We start from the raw sequence: 6000 nt of genomic DNA on the forward strand, positions 1-6000 counted from the left end.
TACAGGGATATTCTATAACATATTGACCTTTGCATTTTCCTCAAATTTTATTAAATTAATTGCCATTAAAAATATTGTTTTGATCAATTTGTTTTAAAAAAACAAAAGTGTAATTTTTTTCTTTTTCACTTCAAATTTTCATTTTCTTATTCGTAAATGCAAAGCGGAATAACTTATTTTAATGAAACATTTTTTTTCCGGTTGATTTCAGTTTATTACAAGAGGCTCCACATTCCAAGGAGCCACGTTTGAGCAGCTGTAGAGCTGCAACTCCTTTTTTTATTTAAAAAAATCTTTGTATATTTATTTATACAAGATATATAAATGAATTCAAAGACTAATTTAAGAAGTCAGTTTATGTCACCTTTGCTCTACAATGTTGAAAGAATAGAGATCTAAACAAAATTTATAAAATTTTCTTTCTAAAAAAATGTATTAAATTAATTACATTGTTATTTTGTTTTAATTTTTTAAATTAATTAATTTTTTTTTATTGAAATCGGTTATTTATAATAGTAAAATAAAAAAATGTTTTTTTTTTTCAATAACATAAACAATATTTAAATTTTGTCAAGACCGAAAGCCCCTCGAGATTTTCAAATAGCTTTATTCTACACAATTAAATTTGTGCGGGAGTGCTGACAGTTATACTTTTAAAGTATCTTGATTCATATCTTGTCATAGCCATCCTATTGTATGTCGCAGAGACGTGGACGACAACGTCAGATGAAGCGATTATTATCGGAGAAAGATCTTGCAAAGATGGAATGGTGGACTATATGAGTTTCACAGACCTGCACAGCAGCGAATTAAGATATGACTTCAGTGGCTAGATGATGTTTGTGCTGACAAAGTAAGCGTTGGAAACACTAAAGTGTAGAATGACTTATTCGGCCCTATCATAGAATCCGTCGGAGACAACCTACGAATACGAATGTCTACTACAAAAAAATTGTAATCGTGTGTTCCATGTGACAATCTTTAAGTTATTTGTCAAGTTAGCGGAATTTTCATATTAAAATGTATTCGTTGGCATGTGTGGTTGTGTTAATGGAGAAAGAGAGAAGTAAACGGAGTCTCAAAATTGAGCGAAAAATATTGAGAGATGCCAGCAGCCCTCTCGATATGGACGAACCATTGTAAGTGTTTGCCTTTTTGTTAAAGAAAAATTTTACTTAAATTAGGTTTCAAATAGTTTTATCAAAAATTACGGGTTAAACAAAGCTGCATTTACATGGGTTTTGAGTTTCATTGAAGACAGCGCAAGATCAGCAAGATCGTCGTCCATAACTCCAGTTCTCCGACTATCCTCTGTTTTACGGTTTCTTGAGGAGGAAGGCTATCAGCACGGAGTTGGCAAAGATTTCAACGTGCCAATGGGGCAGTCGACATTTAGCCATGTATTAAAAGACGGTATTGGTGTCACTACAAACACGATTGGGTCCTCAGTGGGGGAATCTCAACATGAGTGCCAAGGAAAAACGGTAAAACAAGATGGAATATTCTATCAAAAATTTGGATTTCCTTGCATAATTTTGTGTGTATACGGGACGCACATAAAAATTATTTCCCCCACTTAAGAAAAATTTTTCTACTACAACCGGAAGGGCTACTACAGGATCAATGCCATAATTTATTTCTCCTTTATTAGCTCCAACAAAGTGGCGGCATACTTCTACCGTGATGCTACAACTTTACACCTGTAGAAGTCACATAAAAGTACATATACTTCAAAAATTTTTTTTATTTATAGTTTAGTTAATATAGGACTCACATTTTACAACTTTTTATTTGTTCCCTTTTAAATCCTCTTTTTATTACTCGTTCTAATTTTTGTCCGTTAGTCTAACGTCATCGTTGAAAAATTGTACGAAACTCTAAGATTTGACGTTACGAGTGTATTCGGTGAATGCTACTTTGCGAATTTCGAATGTACGTTCGGAGCTATTCGAATTGTATGATTACAATTTCTTAGTTTCCACTAATCAGCTAAGAAAACGATCTGCTAGAATACATTGTTAGTGCAGTTGTTATAGCAGTTCACTAGCGTCCAGAACGCAATTGGGTAAAAATTACGCGGGTGTCACAAGCTAACTGAAATTCTTCGCCTGCAAAAGGTGGTGGTTGGACTCCGATAACGACATTTGAAGGTCGGGAGTTTAGGAAGGATGTCGATGACTGTGGCTTAGTATCTATATATGTATAGGCCGATGCAGTAGTACCAGTCGCACTTGGTACTGGATCTCGTCGGTGTAGTCGAAGAGATGCCTCCTGACTCGCCTGGGAGGTGACTGAGGCTCTAGCAAATGTCTGCAGGAGTGATTTCTGTGGTAACATCTAAGCAGAAATTGCTTGCTGAGCATATTACTACGCTCTTGACCTGGAGCAAGGAAGCCTCGTTGTGAAGGTGTTCCAAGGGAGACATCAGGAATCATCCCGTTGATGTTCTGATAGCAGTATTTTGACAGGTCTGTAGCTTTGTCCTTTGCGAAACACTAGTACAGTACAATCGTGATAGTCCGACATTTCTTAATCCGACACGTTCGGTAATCCGACAACCTCATAACGTCTATGGATGTAATTGGCATTATTTTATTTTGATCAGTCGTAGCAGAGCAGCAGAGGGGGATTGTGTTTTGTTTCCCGGTTACAACGTATTTGTCATTAAATTTGAACGACGCCAGTTCTCTCGCGATTTCTGACGGTGTTGATGTGATTTTTTTCTGTCTTTTCGTGTCATTAAATGGAACCTTCGGTAGTCTGGAATATTTGATAATCCGACAACGAGTCGGCCCCGTATGTGTCGGACTATCACGATTGGACTGTATAAGGCGACTAGACAGGAGCGGCGTAATTAAGTACCGACCGGCCAATTGCTTTAAATGTCGCCAGCAATATTTCTTTCTCTTTACCCCAAGTGCTGCTGGCTAGCTATTTGAGGACTTTATTGCGGTTTTTAACCTTAGCGGTTGTATCCGCCGCGAAGGCTATCAAACTGCCGAAGGTGGCACCCAAAATTCTGGAATTGTCAACGGTCGGTATTGGTGTGTCATCAACTATCACCTTTAAGTGCAGTTTGACCTCTTTCGTTAGCGCAGTCGCTCACTTCACTAGAAGCGAATTTATCTGCCAAATATCATAATGAGTTCACGGCAGAGGTTCAACAATGCATGAAATATGTTTACAATCTAACTTCTATTTACATACAGTTCCAGATTGACAATTAGCCGTCACCTATTCCATAACAAAAGAGTGAGTCATCTTTTCACATAGATGGTTTAATTGCTTGGGCACAGTATTTAGAATAAATTAAAAGTGGGTCTCAAATACACCCATGGTCTCTCGACCAGACTCGAAAAGCTATGGCGTGGTCTCCCCAAAATTTTCTCGTAACAATGTGTATATGAGATGATATTCGGTTACCCAGCTTTTAAGTGGCTGGAACTTGCTATAAAGTCCGGATTTTGGCTGTAAATGCTTCTGCTTTTTACGCATGTACATATGTATATCTTAAACAGCAACCACTTATTATGAGATGTTTACTAAAAATGAATTTCATTAAATGCTAATTCGCACGAAGTACATATGTACATACCTATGTATGTATGTGGTATGCGTGGGTGTGCTAATATCATAGAAATAAGAAATAATTTGTGTTTACAGCAAATACCTATTTTCGATATGTTTATACTCGTATATGTTTATATTAATATATCTATATATTTACATATGTACTCTCGCCACTATTTTCTATGTCTTCAGCAAGTGTCTGTATTTTTTAGAAAAAACTATCAAATTTCTGCAAAAAGTGATGCCATATAATAAAAGGAAAATAAAAAATTCGTTGCTATTAAATATGACGAGAAATTAGAAAATGTCTGTATGTATGTGCATACATACATACATATGTATATACATAATTATTGCAAAAGCTTCAGAAATATTTTAAGCTGTGAGATGTCTGCTATATACAAAAAGACGCTGCAAATTAAAAATAAATTTTCATAAATGCAAATAGTTTAAAATATCACAGCTTAAAATGCAAGAATATTTTTCAACACGAATGTGTGACAAAGTACGTACATATTTTTGCCAAAATACTATGGAAGATTTTTCGTGTTACCAACGACAGGCACTTTTCGTTTCAAAATAAAACGAAATAAATGCGTAAGTGTAAATACATCCATAATACATGCATATACACATTTACATTTAAAATAGAAGCAGCATACCGAAAGCTTTGGTCGCTGGCCAACAAATACGAAATATTTGTGAATGTTGCGAGTAATTTGGCTATTTTTACAATTCAAATGCTGCAGCAGCACCTAAAGGAAGCACAGAAAATGCTTAATAACGAAAAATATACGAAATAAAGTAATATGCTCATTGAAAAGCAAAAGAGGAAATTAAAAAAAACGGAAAAATATATTTTTTTAAAACGACAAATTAACTATTAGCTGATATTTATAATTCCAGAATACTAAATAAAATAAGAACAAAATCAATAATTTTGTAGCTCATTGGCATGCTAAAGAGTACACTAACGATTTTAATTAAATTCATGAATATTCGTAGGAGCCATTCCAGCCTAAACCAATGAAAAACTACTTAGAATTTTCGAAAATAAATTCAAGGATAAATGTAAGATGCATTATTATTCTTAGAATTTTTTATTTTGGCACTGTTGGCTTATCATGCAACAAGTTAACTCACTTGTAAACTGTCACTATTTTATTTAATAGTTTGTATGACCATGGCGGCCGCCGTAGTCGAATGAGTTGGTGCGTGACTACCATTCGGGAGTGCGTAGGTTCGAATCTCCGTGAACGAAACACCAAATGATAGAAAAAGTTGTTTCTTAAAGCGGCAGGCAATGGCAAACCTGCGAGTGTATTTCTGCAATGAAAAAGCTCCTCTCAAAAACTGTCCGTCCCTTCATTTGTGGAACAACGCCAAGACTCACGCCACAAATAGGTCAATTGTTTATTTATTTTATGATCACCACTCTTTGAAATTACTTGAAAAATGCGAATTGGTACAGAGTAATTAAGCAATTTAAGTTAGTATAAGAAAAAGGAAACTAGTCCATTTTAATCGCATGAATTAATGCAATTTTGTATTCAAATTGCTTTCCATTCTCACATTTTTCTTTCGTTATCGCAAGTTGATATAGAAAGAGTTACTAGAATAGTTAATAAATTATATAATATTTATTCGTGAGTGTATCTCTTCGACACAGTTCAATGGTTTTGAAATATGTTTTTGCTCTTTCCTGGGATTCCATTTTGGAAATTATTTAATTTTAATCATTTTTTACCATTTAAACTTTCTTAAAATCCTCCCAAGTCGTCATTATTGTAAAGACTCAAGAAAAGGTTTTAGAAGGCCAAGGAGGAAATTTTCATGTATTAAAAATCTATCTTTTAGATTGCGATCAAACGAATCTCAAAGTGGTATATACAGTGTATTACTTCGAATATTGCACTTTGTGATACAGTATTTATTTTTCGGTTTTTCATGATTGTAGTAGTAATTCTTTATTTTTTATTTTGTTCCCACAAAAATTAATTAAAAATTAAACTCTGCAATAAGAAATTCGCTATAGCGTAAGGTTGCGTATATAAAGCAAGTTAGTCTTTTCCAATTGTGGCCATTAAGTATATCTATTACTTCTGCCCTTATATGCAACAGGTATTTTTCCCCACACAGAACTTTTGATATTTCGGGTATTTGTCAATCAGCCGTTTGTTGGTCCAGCTGTCCAAGTAAGCACACATTTTTTACATTTTTGTGCAGTATACGAGTACTCTGGCAAATAAGCATGCAAAGAACCAGTGATAAATTGCAGAGTTCCAGCAATGCGATGCAACAACGATGCCAAATAACACACGCAAGTTTCGTGACGAAACCATTATTTTATGGAGGCAAACATTTTTTGACCTTATCATCTCTGGAAATAGATCTGTCAATTTGCCGTTTAGGTTATGTTACTTTACTCAT

Source organism: Anastrepha obliqua, chromosome 1, assembly GCF_027943255.1.
Source record: "Anastrepha obliqua isolate idAnaObli1 chromosome 1, idAnaObli1_1.0, whole genome shotgun sequence".
NCBI classification, from domain to species: Eukaryota; Metazoa; Arthropoda; class Insecta; order Diptera; family Tephritidae; genus Anastrepha; species Anastrepha obliqua.